The 22729-nt window shown below is 38.3% G+C and overlaps 1 long non-coding RNA gene across 1 annotated transcript; it reads right to left on the minus strand.

Annotated features, from left to right (window-relative positions):
- Positions 1–6204: 6204 nt before the first annotated feature.
- Positions 6205–19666, minus strand: LOC134577524 (uncharacterized). Its single transcript, XR_010086033.1, has 4 exons — positions 19610–19666; positions 14055–14096; positions 6832–6896; positions 6205–6242 (listed from the first exon to the last, which is right to left on the minus strand). It is a non-coding gene; the product is annotated as an uncharacterized LOC134577524 (long non-coding RNA).
- Between the last annotated feature and the right edge of the window lie 3063 nt (positions 19667–22729).

Consider the following 22729-nt stretch of genomic DNA (forward strand, 5'->3'; position numbering starts at 1 on the left):
GGGAGATAGGAACTACTGATTGGAGAGAGCAGTCGCTCCCTAAAAGGTGTTCACACAGGAACTTTACCCGAATGGCAATTGTGCTCTACCAAATGGATCTGAGTGCTATTTGGACAATTTGGGCACTCAGATCCAGGCTTTTCGGGGAATTAAGACTTGTGGGGTTCTTGTAAAATATGACTATGTTTTTGGGGTATTTTATGTATGTTTTATGAATTTCCCTGTAACTGAGAAATAATTTTTCAGTTTTGACTGAATTATCTCCCACACACAATGATGCCTGCAAGGGGCTTGTGTACTTTTTGAATAGAGACCCCATGCTGGGGGTCTGTGCATAAAAGGCTGAGTTTGTGTGGAATAAATCAGTTTTACTCCCAGAACGGTGTGCCGTCCAGTTACTGGGGAGGGATTTAGCTATTCACTTCACAGTGCCTTGTTCCAGAGTTCCAATCTTCATGGATCCAGCAGAGGAGAGTCCTGTTCAGGACTAGCGCTTCACTACACTAGTCATTTGACTTCTAACATAAAATATATATATATATCTTTACATATATGACAATCTTGATAGAGATCTGCTCACTGAGCAAAGCTTAATGGGTTCAGGTAGTGGAGTAGGAGGAGATAAGACCGCTGGGTAACAATTGGGTGAGTTAGCCAAGGAAGGAAAGAGGAACGTTTTAGATAGTCCTGACTTTGTGCAACCTAACAGATTTGCCAGTTTGAGTGAAGATGTTGGGAGCATCATCATCCTCTCAGGAGTAGCTGTACTGGAGGAAGCTGTTCATTCTAACAGGCGAGGGGACAGTCCCATAAATATGTTTGTGGTTGAGAACGTAAGAAAGGCCAGACAGGTTGTGGTGATAGGTGACTATATTATTAAGAGAGTAAATAGGGTAATCTGATGCTCTGATTGTCTTGAAGGTCCTTACAAATGAGTTCAGGGAATTAGGAAGTAAACTGAAGAAAAAGACTTTCAAGGTAGTATTTTCAGAAATATTACCTATGCCGCACTCTGTAGTAGAAAGGCAGCGATAAATCATGTAGGTTAATTCATGGCTAAAGTCTTGGTCTTAGAAGGTGGGCTTTATAGAGCACTGGCCTAAGTTTGTGCTTGGGTACAATCTTTGTAGCTGTGATGGAATGTACCTAAATGGAAGAGGGCCTGCTATGCTGCGGGACATAACGGCTACAAGGTTGGAAGAGATTTATAAATAGTGGTAGAGGGGGAAGGACACAGACATCTACAAAATGGAGATAGGAGAGAAAGGAGATATGCGTTTGCTCAGCACAATGGGGTAGATATGGGGGAGGGGCAAGATCAGAACAGAGGAGGTATGCAATAGTAAAATAAATTCACATAATGTACAAGAGACTCGTGATATTTATTGCATGCTTACTGATGCAAGGAGCCTAAATAACAAAATGGGGAAACTAGAGGCAGTAGCATACATAATAAGCATAACAGAAACATGGTGGGACGAGACACATGATTGGGCAATTAAGTTAAAAAGATTAAAAATAAGAAAACATTTAAAGTATTTAAATCAGACAAATCAGTGGCATTTTATATAAGATAAAAGGAAGTCAATTGTGCATACAAAAAGGCAATTAGAGTGGCTAAACTAGAAAATGATAGTCAAAGAGAGCAAAACTAACCCCTTAACATTTTTAAGTACATACATTCTAAAAAACAAACAAAAAAAACAATAAAATAAGAGTGTAGGTACCCTGAGTACAGAAATGGAACACTTTTTCCTCATTATATATTAAATGGACACTATAGTCACCCAGAACACTTCTGCTCATTGAAGTGGTCTGGGTGCAATATCCCTGTCCACTTTAGTCCTGCAATGTAAATCATTGCAGTTTTTTAGAAACCACAATCGTTACATTGTATGACTAAGACTGCCTCTAGTGGTTGCCACTAGAGGCACTTCCTGCTTGCTAGGTGACTTTTGTTCATCTAAGTGAAGCTGGACAACCAGCATTAGCAAAACCTCATAGGAACGGAGTGTAACGGAACCGCTGGCACCCCGACCAGGTACCTTCCACTGACGGATGTTCCTAGTGCTTTCCGAGGACTCCAAGCACTCTGCCTGACACCATAACCACTGCAGACCCCACGAACCGCCTCAGCTTGGTTGGGGTCTCGCCGTCTCCACCCACTCTGGACCCAAGACCAGGGTCCAGCTTCCAGTAGGTGGACCTCTCCGAATTCCAGAGAGCAGGAACAGGAACAAGCTCTTAGCAGAGCTTAGTGATTATACCCTGGGAAGTATAGTGATTATAGCAATCCCCAGAGTGTAGTTCTCCAATCCCCCAAACATGAGCCGAAACTTCATGAAGGTCCAAGATGATCTGAACTGTTAATGACCACACACTGGCTTTTATGCAAGTCCCCATGCAAGGGGACATCCCACAGGGTGGGACACAGTACAACCGATCATTTACAGGAACACCATAAAACACACCCAGACACTCCCACACAAAATCCTCCCCTCTGCCTGTGATATGATTACTGAACACAATGGTTAATATAATTATCACAGGCAGAGAAATACAGTATGATAAAACATATAACAGGGACCCCAAAACATGCAATAACCCCATAAAATATAGTATATCCTCATAACCGGGGGATCTGGGTGAACCACATATCCAAAATTCACCCAGATCCGTTCAGTAGTTTTGAAGATACAGTTTAATGCAGATTACGCAGAACATATACAGGCCATATGAAAAATAATTACTGTATAATGTGTCCCCTGTTGTATAGTTTAAAACTACTGCACGATGTCTTTGTGCACCAAATACCGGCGAGATGGCACCGTGTAGATAAGTTCAAACAGTGTCTGTGAGTTAAAATGGCCGCCATCCATTGTTCTCACCATGTGCTTCATCCAATGTTCTTACCATGTGCCTCTGATACATGAAATGGTGGCCAACCAGTAACTCCACAGTATGTCCCCAGATGGTTCTTAAAGGGCCAAAATCCGGTGACAAAAGGCGTTTCGTCACAGAAAGCATTCCAGCAATGCTTTCCTATGGGGAGGGTCTAATGTGATTGCAGAATGATGTCTGATGAGGCAGTGCACCAACCCAGTGCTGAGGGAAATCGCTTGAGTACAGAACAGTTTTTTTTTTTTTTTTTTTTTTAACCCTTTCAATGTCTAGGGGTAAGGCCGCAAGGTGGGGGTGGAAAGAGGTAACTATAGTATAAGGAATATGGATTTGTATTCCTTATACTTTAGAATCCCTTTAAGGAGGATGCTATGGCAAGATAAATGCAAAAACTTGCAGAAAAATTGTGATTGGATGACTCAAGACAAGGTGCTACAGCAACTAAAGAAAGTTAATGTAAAAAAAGCTCCGGGGCATGACAGTATTCATCAATAAGTACTTAAGGAGCTAAGTGTAAAAATAAGTAAACCTCTGTTTTTAATTTTTTTATATTCTTTTCTTTCAGGAATTGTACTAGAGGATTGAAGGAAGACATATGTAGTTCCTCTATGCAAAAAGGGTTCAAAATCTTTGCCTGAAAATAATAGACCTGTGAGCTTAACTTCTGTGGCTGGGAAAGTATTTGAAGCGTTATTAAGGGATAATATTCAGGAATTCATTGGGTGAACATTGTTATTAGCAATAATCAGAATGGTTTACTGAAACATAGATCATGTCAAAATAATCTAATTGCATTCTATGTGTAACGTACAACCCAATACACAGAGTGAAATCCCAGGGAGACAGATAGAAAGTCCCTAAACCGGTCCTTAGAATGGCAGGATAAAGAATAATAATAATTCAAGGATAGTCAGAAAGAGCCAAGGTCAAGGGAAGCCAGGAATACACTAATACAAGAGACAAAAGTCAAGTCAGAGGAGCAAGAAATACACAAGAACAATAAACAAAGCCGAGTTAAGGGAGTCAGAAAACAGAGTAGTCGAGAACAAGCCGGGTCAATACCAATGCATACCAAAAGGAACAACAAAATGCTCTATAGGGACACTAGGAACCACAACAGGGCACTGTAATTTGGGCAGACTGGGATTTTATATGTTTATGCTAACCATGCCCCCAAAAGGTGCGTGTATGTGTGCTGGGTTCTAATACTTCGAACTCTTGTGATTTCATGACGCCGGCACGCATGCACCCCATCATTAAAAGGGGCATGCGCACATCGGCCCACGTCCATGAGGCTGTCCCGAGCCTCATACTTCGTGGGAATGACGGTCCGTCGGATTGGAGCATCGGCAATTCGGTGGACTGCCAGAGTAAGTATACAAGGGCTGACACTATGAAGAAGTAAGTAGAAGTATAGATCAGGGTGTTGCAATAGATGTGCTCTATGTGGATATTGCCAAGGCATTTGATATAGTCCCTAACAATAAGTTAGTATTCTCTTGAAACTGAAAGCTAAATCTTGTTCTTGGGTAGAACATTGGCTTAAAGATACAGAGAGTTGAAATTACAGTACAAGTGGTAAGTAGTAACAGTTCTGTTTTGAGTCCACTATTTAACATATGTATAAATTATAGATAGGCATTGAAAGATATGTTTCAGTGTTTGCAGTTGACACAAAACTCTGTAAAGATGTGAGCAAGATATTGCTTTGTTGCAAAGGGATTTAAATAGATTGGGGGACTAGGCATACATTAAATTTAATGTATAGGTGACAAAATAAACTTTTTTTCAAGTGTTTATTAACACAATGGGGAGAGAGCTAGCCATTCCTTTTGAATGTTCAAGGTTATTGTCTTGTGGAATAAGAACAAAGGACCCCTGGTGATAATTAGCTAAACATAATTTATATTCCTCGGTCAGAATTTTGTTCTCTCATCCCATGTGGGTATTGACCAGTAAAGCATAATTATGGCGATCTATCTGCTAAGTCCTATTCTCATTGGGTTAAATCATTGTAAATACATTTCCCGTGTGTGCTGTGCTCTTTAAAGAAAGCTGGGAACTCCAGAGAAAAGTGTGATTCCACAAGTTGTGTAAAAAGCTTGTGTCTTGCTTCTTTCTGAGGTCTTGGTTGGAATCTATGCAGGTTTAAGTGATGTTAAGAAATCATATTTAGTGAAGTGTATTGTCAGTGGAACAAGCTAGCTAGTGTACTATGTAACAGCTGGAACATACAACCACAGTGTATCCTGGGTTGCTGGTGAGTCTGCTACGAAGCTAATGTTACCTTGGGGCTTAGTTGAGCAGTTAGCAGTGCAGGTAAGGCAAAGAAACCATGCACAATTGCAGGTACACCTTTGAGAAAAATGCTAAGTTTTGCACTTTGGGGTAAATATTGCACATCAACTAACTGCATTAAACATAGTGAATTATGGATAACAACACTCAAGAAGGATTTGGGAATTGTTACAGACAACAAATTAGGCAGCAATATGCAACGTCAATCGGCAGTTGCCAAGGCCAGTAATGCATTGTTATGTATAAATAGGGGCATTCATTTTTGAGATGAAAATATAATTTTGCCTCTTTATAAATCACTAGTAAGACTACACATTGAATATGTTGTGCAATTGTGGGCACCTGTTTTAAAGAAGGATATTATGGCATTAGAAAAAGTGCAGAAGCGGACTATACATTTAATAAAAGGAATGGAACATTTTAGTCATGAAGAAAGTTTAACCATTTTAAATCTCTTTAGTTTGGAAAAGTGGGGGCGATGTGATAGCATTATAAAAATATATTCAGTCCACTACAAACCACTGTCTAGAAATCTATTCACAAACAGGACTATACATAGGACACAAGGTCATGCATTTAGACTGGAAGAAAGGAGATTTAGTCTAAGGCAAAAGAAAGGGTTTGTTACAGCAAGAACAATAATGATGTGGGATTTTCTACCTGAAGAGTCTATACAGATGTTTAAACCTCAGTTAGGTAAATACTTGTAAACTATAATATTCAGGGATTTAATTTTTGATTAGTTAGGTAATAGCATTTGATTCAAGGAGATATTTGAATGCCATTGTGGGGTCAAGAAAGAATATTTCCCTAGCTTGTTGCAAATTTAGAGGTGCTTCAAACATGGTTTTTTTTTTGTTTGCCTTCTTTCGGATCAACAGCAAAAACAGATGTCTGACAAGGAAGGCTGGTCTAATGCTGTTGAAACGTGTTGCGTTTATCAGGTTTTTATATATTACTTTTTATTTCCCTGTGTTTTGGTTTTATTCTTAATACAGTCTAGCTGTTTATATCCATCTTCGGAGTTCCTGCATTTATCCTGACTGGGGAAACAGAGAGATTGGGATGAGACTGCAGAAAAGACCATACAAAAAACAACCAAACAACATGATTCCAGACAGAGTTTGCTATGTGGCGCACTGGGAAACATGAGTGGCTCTGTGCTGTTTCTTATTTATTATAGAAGGTCAGACAATATTACACTATGAGTGTTGTACTTTAAGTTTTTTCCCCACAGATGTAAGGCTGTTTTTATTATGCTAAATCAACCTTCAACTTAAGATGATTTATGTTAGTATCACAGTGTGTTTTTTAGGTGTTATTTACTTGCTCACCTTGATTGCTGTGTTTATCACTTTTTTCCATGGACTGCTCTGTTCTTCTCAGTAAATACTGGAATAGTTTTTACTGTGATGAAGGAACAAACAACTGCCACTTTTCTGGAGCTGAGAATTCTTTAAGTTACTTTATCACAGAAAAACTATTTCATCAGATGAAGAAGGTTCTAAATGACTGGCATGTGTTTACGTCCTCAATAATAGTCTCAGGAATATCTTGAACACTAAACACTCAAAATTAAACATTAATTTATCACACTAACAAAGGTGATAGATTCATGCATCCAAACATTACCTTGATTATTTCTTAGGTGTCAGAATTATAGTGCTGTATTCTGCTTTATCTTGGAATGTTAAATCCTGTTAATGGGGACAAAGAATAATGGTGTCAAATCAGATTTGAGGGAATCAATGTATACATACAAATATGGATAAGGCAATCAGTAATGAGTAAATATGGCAGCAAGCACTGTAGAATAAGGGAATTCCATTTAACCCCTTGTAGCAAGTACAGGCAAAGCGAAAGAGAAAAAAACAGGTTGTGCCAATTGGTATATGAAAACTATAAAAAAAGTCCAACCGGATAATGTCCACTTATGTCCACAACTCTTGTGAATGCCCACTTAGAAGAGCTTCAAATCAGCACAGATCTTAATAGCATGCAGTATCATGAGTCCAGTGGCAGATAGATATCCATGTATACTTGTTAAGTGGCATCTAGTAGTGACCAATCGTGCACAGTTAATATGTTTTTTTGGAAAAGTGGGGAAAAGGTACATTTTACAGTCACAATGAAGGAGCTTTTACTTCAAAAGGAATTGTATTGGATAAAAAACCCTGGACACTATATATCCCAAAGGACTTAATGAGATTTACTCTCTTGGGATCTTCCTATGATCAGATAATAAGAGAGGAATTAACACCATATTCTCTGTACTTATACCCGATCTATATCGGACAGAATACCAGATTGGGTGGGATAATCTCTCTCTGGCATTTATCCTCTATAGGCAATCTGCTGCACTAATGCATTTTTTTTAAGATACAGCTAAGATGTATAAATGTATACATTTTTTAAGTGACAGTCCTGAAATGGGGGATTTTACCTTTTGTTCCGTTTGTCGATTTACATACAATGCATTTTTAGCATTTATATAAACCCACGTCATTAAGTGAAAAGGTAACTGTTTTCTCTTTTTTTTTGTATAGTGTTCTATTAAATAAGTTTTTTAGGTTGTAGGTTGATATTGAGTTTTTCAGGAGAGATGGTTTTCAAAATCTCATCCCGATGCAATATATGCCAATTTTTATTTATTATTTTCTTTGAAAAATTACTTTTATTGTTATAATCACAAATTATAGGGAGAGTAGGGGATCTTTGTTTGAGTTTTTATATTTTAAAAGTTCTTTCCTACATGAGGTTCTTACATTTTCTATTGTATCATTTAAATTATTTTTATATTAATTTTTACTTAAAAAATATATACATATATATTTTTAAATCTTGTTTATTATGATCTTCTAGGGAGCAATTTCTCCTAAGATATAAGAACTGACTATTTGGAATACTATTCAACCAAGGACCAAAGTGGCAATGTGACTGATCAAAAATAGTATTGGTATGGACTTTCATAAAAAAAATAATCTGTGTTTTAATTCTATTGTCTTTAGTAAAAATCTGTAAATCTAAAAAGTTTATTGATTCTTTACTGTATCTGTGGGTTAAAACAATACATTTTTCATTGAAATTAAAATGTTCTAAAAATAAAACTAGAGAGTCAACAGGACCAATCCTAAATAAAAATAGGTCATCGGCTTCCAGCCATGGTTACCCCAAATTGCAGTAATTTCCTAATCTTCCATGAACAAATTGGCATAGATGGGAGTGAATCTGGTCCACATAGCCATTCCCTGTTTGTGCATGTAAAAAGTGTCTAAGAATCAAACATATGGTTTTTTTTTTGGTTTTTTTTTTAATAATATTAATATCTTCAGTGATAAAATCAATTTGGTTTGTGGGAATAATGTTTTCTGCTTTTAGCATTTTGGTTATAGCGTCACAACCCTTATTTGAGGGATAATGGTGTATAGTGACTATATGTCACATGTAACCAAAACATTTACATTTTATATGGCATAATAACTATGTCCCCACCTTTTTTAACTGGTTTGATGACAAAGTTTTTGTCCTTCTGTAGTTCTTTTTAGTGCTTCTTTTTCTCATTTAGTAACATTTTGATGTTCATATTTTTTATTGGTTTTTATTTTTTCCAAGTCTTTAAGAGCAAGTTTTTAAAAAACTTCAACTGGGCCAGATTTAAAACCAGGTGTGAAGAAAAGAGACCTCAGCCGGCCTTTTCTTCTATTTTTGTGTATTTGGTTTCCCTTTTTCTGCCTATAGTGGATTATTCGTTCGGCAGTTTGCAACTACCGAACCCCGACCCCCCTCCTGGCCTGTTGTGATCTGAAGCACCGACAATTAAGTGTTCCCTGGGTGGCCGCTGTTCGTATAGCCGAACGCCACGAGGAAAAGAAAACGGCGGCCATCTTGTTCGCATGAGGCGAGTCAGCGGGACTTGGTCGTCGAGTGTCTGGAACTAAAATCGGACACTCGACCGTGCGAAGTACCGCTGAAAACTACCGAATGCCCGCTTCTCCTACTTGCCGAACACCCAGAAGAGCGGCATTCGGTAGTTATGTTCGTATGGACCAGGGGAACAATCGCTCCTATGAGCCAGGAGGGTATCTTCGGTATTTTTACCGCTTTCGCCTTTTTCTCCAATTGACCGACCACACACACTGAATTCGTGGAACTGTTTTGGGCAGGAGCCTCGTGTGTGGTCGGTAAAACAAGACTTCCACACTTTTTAAGAACCCCTGAACCGATCTGGGTGAAATTTGGATATGTTTGCCTCCCAGATCGGGGCTATCAGGGGATATGTATTTTGTGGGGATACCTTGTGGGGAAAGGGGTGTTCCAATGTTTGGGTAAAATGTGTGCCCTCTGCCTGGAGATAATTGATTTACCCCTTAACTTATCTCACTATCTTCCAGGCAGAGGGAGGGCGTGTATTAAGAAAATACTGTACAGTGATTGGTGATATGTTTGTTTGTTTTGGGAGGTCCTCTTGCATGAGGATCCCCATAAAAGCCAGCTTTAGTTCTGTTACACCCTTCATGAAGTCTTGGCTCATGTTTGGGGAAAGAATACTCTAACTACTGGGAAGGATTGTCTGGAAGCTGTATTCATCTCTACCCCCTGCTGGAGCTATAATCACTTATACTCAGCAGCTGGAAAAGGAACAAGGGACCGCAGCCCCATCACCCCTGCAGGTCTTAACACCAGGTGGATAAACTTTTGATGTCACTTTTAAGTTTGTTGTTACTACTAAAGAGTTGATTGTATTGGAGAGGTATTGGAGAGGAACTGTCATGGTATAGAGCACGTCAGATAAGAGACTTTGGCCAGAGATAGAGATAATAAAGAAACAGGAAATCCCACAAATGAAATTATAGGGAGAAGAAAAATAAGAGATACAGAGGTTTAGGCAATATGCCCCAGAGTGGTTATAAAACAGGATATAATTAGATAGAAGCAAATACATATAGATAAAAATATAGGTTGTATAGAAAAACAAGTGAACAGAACAGTAGGTTTTCAGGAATTACAGGGAAAATAGAAGTTTAGGGAATCAGCCCCCTATTGGAAGGAACACTGATAAAGCGGTTAAAGAACACCATGCAATAATAGTTAGTAGTGAGGTCCAGGTTGGCGTTAAGCAGGTGGTATAGGGCAGGTCAGTTGTGAGGATCTGGTAGGTATAAAGCCGGTTAATAAGATAAAGCAGGATAGAAGCGTAGTTCAGGTTGGTATGGCGCAGGTTGGAAATAAAGATGTATTGTAGAGTAGTTCAGGTTGGAAAGGAGCAGGTTGGTAACAAAAGGTTGATAATGTATATCAGGTTGGTCTCCAATAGGAAGGAAGCAAAGAAGGTAAGTCCATAGGTAAAATTACAGGAGCCAGGAACAGAAGTCTTTCTGGTTGACCATCAACTTAATTGTAAAGGCCCAGTATTGAGTAGGGTGTGGACTTTTGTATGTTTAGTAATTAGTCCAGGCATGTGGTGATGTATCAAGGTAAGTTATGAGTTAGTGATTAGGGACCACTAGTGGTGGAGAGCTGGAACTTATTGTAACAACTTAGAAAAGAAACAAACTTAGTTTCAGGATAGGTATCTGACAAGAACTGATCATATCAGTAATTTTGCTGATAAGAATCTTTTTAAAGTTGCCTTCCTAACAAATTTATTTATGTCTATAAAAGCCTCGAATGGTTTAAAAAGAAGAGTAGCAGCGAACTTAAAACCTTTACTTAAAATGGAAATCTGGGTAGAATTTAAAACTTTTTTGGACAACTTAATATACTCATTGTTCTCTTTCAGTTGTAATTATTAAAGTCTCTCTATTCTTTCTCTTTTGTATTTTTCTTCCACTTTACCTTCTCTCTTTCTTAAGTGTGTGGTTGTGCTGCGCCGCTGCACCCCTATTACGGGCAGATATACATCGTGCTCCCCCAGAGGCATGGCGTCATGACGTAACCACACTCTCGTCACGTCCTTTTTCTAGCTCTCTGGAGTATGACTGCAGTTTTTGCAAGTAATTTTTTGTTTTCATTTGTTATCTAATAAAGCATTTTGGTCCATATTTACTTTGTAATTTGCCATATACTTTTAGATACTTTTTATTTATTTGTATTCTATTTATTTTACGTTTTTATAGTTTCCTCAGATCCTGAGCAATTTTTTGGGATTCTACTATTGGCAGTGACCTTCCATGCTTGGTCGGGATAATACCCCCAATGCTGAAAAATGTTAGCAGATCACACAGCGCGAGAAATTGTGAGTACTTTTTTTTTTTACTATTTTTGGCACTTTCTATTCATACAGAGAGCACTATTTTGTTTCTATTTTCTTAACCCCTTAAGGACACATGACATGTGTGACAACGATGTTTAAATATTTGTTCAATCCTTATAAAAGTATATATTTTTTTAAGTGAATTGAAATATGACGCTTTTTGTTGCATCATATTAAGTAGTTTATTTAAACCAACAAAACCCTATAGCCTAATCTGTATTCAATTTAAACCTTGTTGAATATATTATGAGATGCAATTTGATTAATGGATCACTATAGTTCCAGGAAAACAAGCTAATTGTCCTGTCACTATAGGGTATTTAGGTCCCCCCCAACCTCATGGCCCCACTCCTGCTGGGCTGAAGGGGTTAAAACCCCTTCGACCACTTACCTTTCTCCAGCGCCGGGCTCCCTCAGCGCTGGGGAACTCTCCTCCTCCTGCCAATGTTATCGCTGAATGCACATGCACGGCAAGAGCCACGCGCGCATTCAAACAGCCCATAGGAAAGCATTACTCAATGCTTTCCTATGGACGTCAGCGTCTTCTCACTGTGATTTTCACAGTGAGAATCGTGGAAGCGGCCTCTAGTGGCTGTCAGAGACAGCCACTAGAGGCTGGATTAACCCTCAGTGTGAACATGGCAGTTTCTCTGAAACTGCTATGTTTTCAGCTGCAGGGTTAAAACCAGAGGGACCTGGCACCCAGACCACTTCATTGAGCTGAGGTTGTCTGGGTGCCTATAGTGGTCCTTTAAGGTCATATAGATGTAAAGAATGTCAGCATCATCAACTGGTAGCTTTACTTGCACTTGTATCATATATTAATTTATTTAATTGTCCAAAATCATTCTAAAACATTATTTGATATAAAGCTGTTCTATTGACCTACAAGTGTACATACACATTAGACTGAGTTTATGTACACGTATGCATTTATATTTCTCTGTAGGATGGTTATAAGAATTAAAACTGTAAAAAGTCTTTGGCATCTAATCTTATTACAGAATAATTGTGGAAAAGCCAGATTGATCCTCTGACATTGAGAACTGACTATTTTCTCTAGAGATTTCCACATTAATTTGGAATATCCATAAAGATGATTTGAAAGAGTATGCTTGATTATCAACTGACTTAGTTATAAATGAAATAAACCAACTGATAGTTTATAGATACTCATTGCTACAAATTGTACACTAAAATCGGCAGTCAAGGTTTACCCTTGCTACCATTGCCATACAGGTTTAGTTTATGGCATCATAAGTAGCATACAGAAAAAAATGGTATCAAAATGTGCATACTCAGAGTTTTGAGGACATTAAGCTTGTGCAAGGCTGGTAAAGGCTATACAGGGTTGCAGGAAGAAATAAAGGTTATATGATTCTTGGTCAGTAAGAGTGATGAAAAAGAAAAATAACTTTCATGTATTTTAGGTGTACCTAACCAGGAACCAGAATATGCAGATCTATAATGTCGAGGAGTAACTGTACATAAAGTAATGTATTTTTAATTGTTTAATTTTACTTATGCAGTTATCATTACATAATTATAACATGTTGTGATAATATTGTTTCAATACATTGCTAATATTAGTAAAATATTTTATTATAGATCCAAACTGCTCCTATAATTTCTTATCACATAATGACTAGAATACCCAATATTATATACCAAAGTGTATAAAAAAATAATAAATGTTATTGTTGTTATTAAAGTTCCATGTTTATCTTAATTAAATAAGCAAGAATCAGACCTCTCTCATAACAGTACTCTACATCATGGTGATGCTGCTTGGAAGAATGTAGACTGTTCCTGCCAATTACACCAGTGTCTAAACCAAGGGTAGGCCACCTTTTAGTAGCAATGTGCCAACATTAGATCTTGATGTCCCTTAAGGGGCAGGTTCTATTTTTATAAATGTGTATGTTGCTGCATTTTTTTCGCACACGTAGTCCTATTCCCTATATAGTTCCAGAGCAAAGTGTGCTTTAGCCTGTCAACTTTCGGGAGCTCCTGCAGCAGAAATAGGGGGTGCTCTACCTGGCTCTCAGGGAGCATATATTTTTCTTAGTCTCAGACACCTTCTTTCCAAAAAGTGAATTCCTGGCAGGTCGGCAAGTGGTTCCAAACACCGGACCAAGATGACCAGGAACCGCAAGGTCACATAGCCAAAAACGGTTCCATAGCAATCACGGCTAAGTATCGCTGAGGAACGTTTGATGGTTAGTTCATATAAACGATCCACGATGACCGGGAACCACGAAGTCCGAATGCCGAAAGTAGTTCCATAGCAGTCAAGTGTTCGATTCAATTCATTAGAGGGAAAGTGCTGAACCAGGGGCACCAAGCGAAAGCCGCTGGAGGCGGCTATACAGGTTAACTCATGAAAGGGGTCTAAGGACCTGACCATAGTTGGTGGGCAGGAGGCCAGCTTCCACACTCCTCCAGGAGTCTGTGGCAAATGTTTGTGGAAAAGAGTGCTTGTCACAATAAATAAATTATCCCTGGCTTTTATACTCAAGCCATTATGGTATTTTGTGCACTTTTTCTTGTTTTTTAAAGCTTAGGTTTAAAACGTATGTCATGAAGAGAAAAAGTTATTTACCTGGTAACTAGATTCCTCTTTGGTAAGTTCATTGTTCTCCACCTGTAGAAAGAGCTCAAAATATATGAAAACGTATTGCTGAATATACTTAGAGTGGGTAATGACGACATGTAGCTATTATATCTCCAATTCATAGTTTGGTTAATTTAGCTTAAATGTTGCAATTTGGTTATTAGTTTACTATATTTTCATGCTTGAGAAAACATTAGAGTCTTTGTACTCCTTTGTATTACTATTACTACTTAAGATGACATGTAAATGGTATAGCAAGTACAAATATAAATATTATTAAATGTGTGCTAAATCTTTTTGTGGAGTAAGTCAAGGTTAATACACTATAAATGCTTATAGATGGCTAATAATCATGCTATAGTTGCCAATAATTTTAAAAACCTTTCCAGGGACACTGAAAATGTCACTGACACTTTTACAACAAATGTTCAGCAAATATTTGGTGAATTTGATTAAGTATATCAGTTTATCTCTTTTTCATTCTTTTGCACCCTACACATAATTTTGAATATTTACTTTTTTTTGTGACACAACTGATTGTTTGAATAGAGGATTGTTTTTGTATGGAGTAGGTGTGTGTAAATGCAAAGGTGTATTTGTGTGTAGTGCTTGCGTTTTAATGCAGGTGTGTAGTTGTGTGCTTTAATGGAACTGGAATGCAGGTGTGTAATCATGTTTTCTGTTGATGTGTGAATGCAAGGGGTATATGGATATGTAGTCTTGGCATTTGAATGCAGGCATGCATTTGTGTGTAGTTTTGAAAATTTTAATGCAAAGGTGTATTTGTGTGTAGTGTCTATGTTTGGATGTAGGCACGTTTTTATGTGGAGAGTGTGTACAACTGCATAGGTGCATTTATGTGTAGTGTTGGTGTATGAATGCAGGGGTACATTTACATATAAATACAAAGACACAAACATGTAGATACACCACCAGGTATATAAAATCTGATACACTCAAGGAGAGGCACACACTATCAGATAGACTCAAAGGTATGCACACCCACAAACATTCAGACACACAGAGTGCACATGACAGTATTCATCATAGTGTGATTCTTAATTAGTTCTTTATTTTTTTAATACGTTTTGTGAGCAGTCATGTATTGAAAAAATGTGTGTGTGTGTGTTTGGGGGCGGTATTTAAATAAAATCATTTGCACTTGTAGCAGTTACTGACGGCGTGGTGCCTGGTCTGTCCTTACACCACAGTTATCTGTGCATTGTGCACAGTGGTCATGCAATTGAACAGCTCTGTCTGGTAGATAGATAGATTGATAGATAGATAGATAGATAGATAGTGAGTGTGGCGAAAGTAACCTCGCCACTGGATTTTCGAGGGGCCTGTTTGCCAGCCTCCTACCCTGTGACTATAGCCCCTGCAATAGACCTGGCTAAAATAATTTAAACAGGGATTGTTCATGCAATTGGGACTATATGGTTTGTTTACCGAACAGCCGCACAAACCAGAGACCTCCCTGGAGCTTGTTAAGCTTAATTGATACATTGTTGCAATTTCCACCGCAGTGGTCTAACTGTTCATCTGGGTGGCCGCAATTCCTATAGGCGACCAGGAGGTGGCGGCCATCTTTTTCGCTGGACCAAAACCGCAGTTACGGCTGATGTTAGCTCTCTTTATACGGTTATACCCCATAGCAGAGGAGAGGAAGCAGTGAGATTTCATTTAGAGCAGTCAGAATTGTATCATCAAGACCAAATAGATTTTATTATTCAAGGCATACACCTTATATTATGTAATAATTGCGTTTGGTTCTCCAACGAGTTTTATTTGCAAACATGTGGTACGGCGATGGGAACGAGGTTTGCACCCAGTTATGCGAATCTTTTTATGGCTCTATGAGAGCATGTTTTTATTTTAGATAACGCGGACTGGTGTGCAAACCTCGTTTCCTATCGTCGTTATATAGACGATATTTTCTTTGTTTGGGATGGCCCAGAGGAGACCCTTCAACTGTTTCTGGCATATCTAAACTTCAATAATTGGGGGATCAATTTGGTAGCAGATTATAGCAGACATAGTGTGAATTTTTTGGACTTGACAATTTACATTGAGGAAAACACCATAAAAACTAAAACCCACTTCAAGTTGGTAGATGTAAATAACTATATAGATTTACAAAGTTGCCATTTCTCGCCGTGGCTTCTAAATATTCCAAAGTCACAGTTCCTTCGAATTCGAAGGAACTGTACTGATATAACAACATATGATGCCCAAGCGAACAAACTGAAAAGTCGCTTTATAGAAAAGGGATACAGTAATGATATATTGCAAAATACAATAGAAGAAATAAAATCGCAAGATAGACCATCACATTTGGAGTATAAGAGCAAAAATGTTAATGCGAGTCAAAGTATTCCCTTTTAATGTAATTTTAATTCGAAAAGTAGACAGGTGAAGCGAATCATTACAAAATTCTGGCCAATGTTGAGGGCTGATCCCATATTATATAACTTATTACCAGAACAGCCAAAAGTTGTTTATAGGGGAGCCCCGAGCCTAGCATCAAAGTTGGTTAAAAATCATATAAAAAATGGCAACCAATCTAAAACCTTTCTGCATAAAGACTTTTTTTTGGATGTGGGCTATGTATAGCATGTAGGCGGACGGGGAGTACTACGAGACATGTGACTACCTTTACACATCCACAGGGCAAAAAGAAATACACGATTAGAAATATGATTACATGTTATACTAAACAAGTCATATATGTACTTAAGTGCACATGTAACTTATATTATGTAGGGAGAGCAAAACGACCGTTGTATATGAGGATAAACGAACACGTTCGTAATATCAAGAGAGGATTTATGCAACACAGTGTTTCGTCTCACTTTAAAGAACACCATGGTTGCGATCCACAACATCTGACTTTTCTCGCTATTCAAAAGGTCTGTCCCAATTGGAGGGGTGATGACATAATCAAGAAATTGGGTCAGGCGGAGATGCGGTGGATCTCTGATTTGGACACTCTGGTCCCGCACTGTCTCAATGCGGACTTTGAGTTGTACCATTTCCTGTGATCCACTACGTCCCTGCTTGATCCATGTAGTGTTGGAAGTTATCTACTGTATCCCTGTTTGATCTATGCTAAGTTAGAAATGATCCACTATATCCCTGCTTGATCCATGCTAATTTAGGAGTTTGAGACACTAAAACTAGTTCCTGTTTTGACTTGATATCAGGGATTCCAATATTGTACATAGCATGGTATCATATTATTATTTTTTGAGTTTTGGAGTCACATTTTCTCTTTCCTTTATAGATCTGATTTAGCTTTTTATTTTATTGATATTTGTATAAATTTTTTCTCCCGTTTTTTTCTTGAATTTGAGCGAAATTCGCTACAATATGAGACATTATATTGCTAAGTATGATGGGATTGGCATTTCTGCCGTACCGGAAATGACAAAATAGAGCGGCCGCAATGCATTTCGGGAAATGTAGTCCCGTCTAACGACTGACGATCCAATGAAGCCATATCATTGAGCTAAGAAGAAATAGCTGTGAAAGGGAGGAGTCAGACGTAAGGACGCATTCCGATAGGATCGGAATTGAAGAGGATGTACCAAATTGATGATGTAAATACCGGAACCAGGAAGCAACACCATGCCGATTGAAAAAGCCTACAGGATAGGTGAAACGCGTTTCGGAGGATCCAGCTACATATTTTATATTTTTTATTTGTATTTTACTTGTATTCTTATTTGCATTTAAATTGCATTTAATTTTAATTACATTAAAAAGCACTTTTCCGTGCATTTTTGACTAAAAGTGGATCCAGTCTTTAGTGTTGCCCAGGTTCCAGAGGGGGCTGTCACCCTATATTTGACGCAAACTTTTAAACTCAGAGCCAGTTTGAAAGGCTCTGAGCCAGGTGAGCAAATTCTATAATTTTTAAAATTGTGTTTCACACCTACAGATCTCACTTAGAGATTCTTTTCTCCCTTTCTCCACCATATATATTGGAAGTACGACCTTTGAGGAGATCCAAAAAGGGGGGTGTATGTTACCCTATAACATACCAGCTGAAAAGTTAAGAGCCTGTTTCTGAAAAGGCTCGTTACCATGTGAGTTTGCCAATTTACAGACAACTCTAATTTGTGGTTTAAACAACCCTGCACTATATATTCTCTATTTGTGTTTTCTCCATATATGTCCAACTTAGTTGAACCACCCAATCAATACCAATAGGGTGAGTCGACCTTATTCTTAATTAGCGCTGCACTAATATCCCACGGAGTGGAGACGATTTTTTCACTTTCTATCCTCTCTGTGTGGTCTGTTTTGCTTTCTAAATTGGAGCATCCACAAAGTGTTCAAGCTGCTATATATTTTTTAAAATAACCACTAAGCAAATAAGCGCCTGTAATTCACACATTTGTCTTTCTTGTTTTCAAAACCGCAAACAGACTTCTAGGGGACTTAGCCGCAAATGCCCTGGAACTATTTTCGGCATGAAAACTTTGCGGTTCCCGGTCGGTCCTCCAGCAGCACTTAGCCATGATTCTATGGAACTATTTTCAGCTATGGGACCATGCCTGCGGTCCGTCTATTAAATGACTTTCAGGAAATTCCTGAACACCTGAACTGATCTGGGTGATTTGCGGATATGTTGGTCACCCAGATCAGGGCTGTCAGGGGATGTAACATTTTATGTACTTTTAGGGTACCTTTGGGGGGTTTTAAAAAAGTATGTTTTTTCTGTGTTTGGAGATTATTGGATTAGAATTAGCACAGTTACTGATCCAATTATCTCCCAGGCAGAGGGGAGGGATTGTGTGCTGTGTGTGGGGGTGTCGTGCCTTGTAACCTTATTGCTATTGGTATGTGAAATTGCAAATCAGTCCCCCACAAGGTCCCTGTGGGTGTACCCCTTGTATGGGGATTGTCATATAAGGCCAAGTGTGGCTCCCATTAAACTGAGATTTGTTTACCCCTTCACAAAGTTTTGGCTCATGTTTGGGGGATTGGAGAACTATATTCACTCTGGGGATTGCTATTTCACAATACTCCCTTGAGTATAATCACTAACTCTTATAAGAGCTGTTCCTGCTACACTCTCTGGACTAGGTGAGGTCTACCCACTGGAAGCTGGATCCTGGTCCTGTGTCCAGGGTGGGTGGAGGACAGCGAGGTCCCCAACCAAGCTGCATGGATTGTGGGAGTCTATGGTGGTTATGGTGTTCCAGTACAGTGCTTATGGTGCTCGCAAGTACTAGGAAGCAGCGATTGATGCAGGTACTCGGTCAGGGTGCCAGGCAGTCCATCACAGATAGATAGATAGATGGTTAGATAGATTTTGATACATATATTTTGTTTTCTAAGCAGTTTTGTTGCTTACAAAATTAATATCATACAGTTTACATTATGCGCTGTCTCTGGACAATGTAAAATGTTTGTATACGTGTTCTTTTTGGAAGAGATTATTAACAAGATTTGTAGAGAGTGATTGTTATTGTAACAATTTTTAACATTCTATTTTTGATAGCACTGTTGCCAATGTCTTATTATTGAGATCTTACCTTTGGTCTTGGCAAGGTGTTTTCATAAATATGAGATGACTGATTATCTGCAGTGTCATGGGTGGGACATTGTGCAGAATTTGCTGAAAGAGAATTAGTCCAGGATTACATCATAGTAAGTGATAAAAAAATAAATAAAAAAAACACATTTAGTTTAGAAAAACAAGATAAAGAATAGATAAAGTACCAATGTGACTATCAGGTTAACTGCATGTAACTACAGCACATACAGTATTTTTTTAGATGCCTACTAGCGCTTCAATATGGATTTGACCGTTCTGACATAATTTTTAAGGCAGGATGCACGGAACCCACATCATTTTATGTTTTCTAGCATCAAATTTATGACAGATAGCATCATAAATAGACAGAGCATCATCGTTGCAATTTGCACCATGATATATAGTACGGCATCTCATCTGTAACACACTAACACACTCCAAGTGGTGTAACTCAGGCATGATAAAACCACTTAGAACTGCTTTTGGGTTGTGTGCAAATATTTCAAAAATTGTATTGGATATCTCTGTAAAAATGATTTATTACAAATTTTCATGACTGCTTTGTTTTGTAATAATAATAAATATGATTTAATAGGCGTTTAACAAACAAATAAATTAAATATATGTACACATACACAATGATGTGTAACTTACCTGTTTTTCTTTTTACCACAAAGAAAACAATGATTCCAATAATCGCCAAACCAACTAGTACTCCAATCACAATGCCTGCAATTTCACCTGGGCTTAATCCACCTGCAGGACCTGTTGAAGAAATTAAAAGTATTGTTTTTTTTTAAAATTTTAAACAAAATTGTAATGCATTGAATGAAAAGGGTCAGTTTGGGCACCAAAGCAAATTTATATAAATTTAGCTGTTATGGTGCCAGGAGGTTCTTGCTGCTTTCTTAAAACCTCAAACGTTGCTCTCTAGCACCAGATCTCCCTTTCCCCAGCAGCATCCAGCTTCTTTAATTAAGGTTCAGGAAGAGTGGAGTACAGCCACGCAGGGGCAATTGTTTTTTCATATTTGTTTTTTATTGGTTTTTCATATGAACATAAAACATATTGTACAATTCTTGACATTACTATACATAATTAGTACACTTTTCAGGGCATATCATCAAGAGTGTGTAAAAAAAATATCACACACAAAACATGTCAAGCCAGTAGCAAACCCCACACTCCTAAACTATATACTCTTAAGATAAAAAAATACGAGGACACTTTTACTGAGACATACACAAAAGAGACAAAACCAGACAAATGGACGAAATTATTTTCCAAATTTGTCACACCAGAGGGGGAGTCCTGGAGATAATGCAGAATCTAAAGGTATACCCTTCATTCAAATCGAAAGAGAGCAAAAGAGGACCAGAGAAATACCACTAGCCAACCATAATCATCTATTACAAATTCTCTATTATGCTTAGCCATAAGGACAGAACATCATCTGAAACTTTACTTATTTTAAGCTGTTCTTTAACCAAAGCCCAAACTGGAGTAATGTCTAATTTCCAATATCTAGCTATCATAATTTTTGCAGCTAGTAGTATTTGAGTAACCAGGGAAGTATATTTCTCGAAAGTAAGCTTAAAGGACCACTATAGGCACCCAGACCACTTCAGCTTAATGAAGTGGTCTGGGTGCCAGGTCCATCTAGGGTTAACCCTGCAGCTGTAAACATAGCAGTTTCAGAGAAACTGCTATGTTTACAATAGGGTTAATCCAGCCTCTAGTCGCTGTCTCATTGACAGCCGCTAGAGGTGCTTCCACTCTTCTCACTGTGAAAATCACAGTGAGAAGACGCTGACGTCTGGAAATGCTTACCTATGGACTGATTGAATGCGCGTGCGGATCTTGCCGCGCATGCACATTCGGCAGATGACGCCGGAAGAGGGAGGAGAGTCCCCAGCACCGAGGGAGCCCGGCGCTGGAGAAAGGTAAGCGATTAACCCCTTCCTCCCCCTTCAGCCCAGCGGGAGTGGGACCCTGAGGGTGGGGGGGACCTGAAGACCCTATAGAGCCAGGGAAACAAGTTTGTTTTCCTGGCACTATAGTGGTCCTTTAACATTGAGCTGTAGAAGAAATAAGTCAGGACCATAAAGAAAGGATTTCCCAGTCCTCTGTGTTTGAATTTTACCCCTAATCATGTTCCAGAACAGCTGAATGGGGGAACAATCCCACCAAACGTGTAATAAATCACCTCTTTAGTCCCCACATCTCCAACATCTATGTTCTTGATTTGGATAGAATTTAGACAATCTATGTGGGACCATATACCACATATTTAAAAGCTTATAGTGACACTCCAATAGATTAAGACAATGAATGTTTTTATATACCATGCTCCAGGAATGTCTCCATTCATAACAACTAATTTGAGTATTTAAGACTGTATCCCACTTCTTAAATATGGGCTTCATAGGTATATCTGGATCCTTGAAGCTTAAGAAGTGGAGCGCTGAATATATGTGTGAGATTAAGAGAAGGGTATATATAATAGGGAACCTAACGACCTATTCAATATAAACATGAAATAATAAAAATACCCTTAATCTCTAGCTGTGAGGTCTGTTAATACAGTGATGCAGATACGCCTATTATTATAGGATAGTCAAACAATAATGTGCCATAAGTAACGGTTCAAGAACAGAAATAAATAGCAGATGTCATATACTAAATGCAACAGACTAGATAGTAAAGTCCAATATTGGTCTGTGCACATTTTTATACATTAGGTATTTTCTTGGATAATGTTGCTCCATAATAGAGGTGAGTATATGAAAAGATATAGAGAAAAACTAATTAGTGGATTTTTGTATCAACACAATTTCATAAAATGCAATCCAAATTGTGAAAAAATAAAACTGGCTTTAATAGAGTCTTAGCTCTCAACTAAAATTCAGTGTATAAAAAGCTCAAATAAAAAGTTCAGATAAAATACTCATAACCAGACTTAATTAACATGTGTCTGTGAGCTGATATGCAAAGTGCATACTAGGTGCAGACCTTATATTGCTCACGGCATCCCGGATCAACAGCTTAGATGTTGCTTTGCTGGGTACAATAGAGGCAGGTGCGTCCTAGATGCTGGCTTTCAATGATCAGCATTCAG

Source organism: Pelobates fuscus, chromosome 11 (genome assembly GCF_036172605.1).
Source record: "Pelobates fuscus isolate aPelFus1 chromosome 11, aPelFus1.pri, whole genome shotgun sequence".
NCBI lineage: Eukaryota > Metazoa > Chordata > Amphibia > Anura > Pelobatidae > Pelobates > Pelobates fuscus.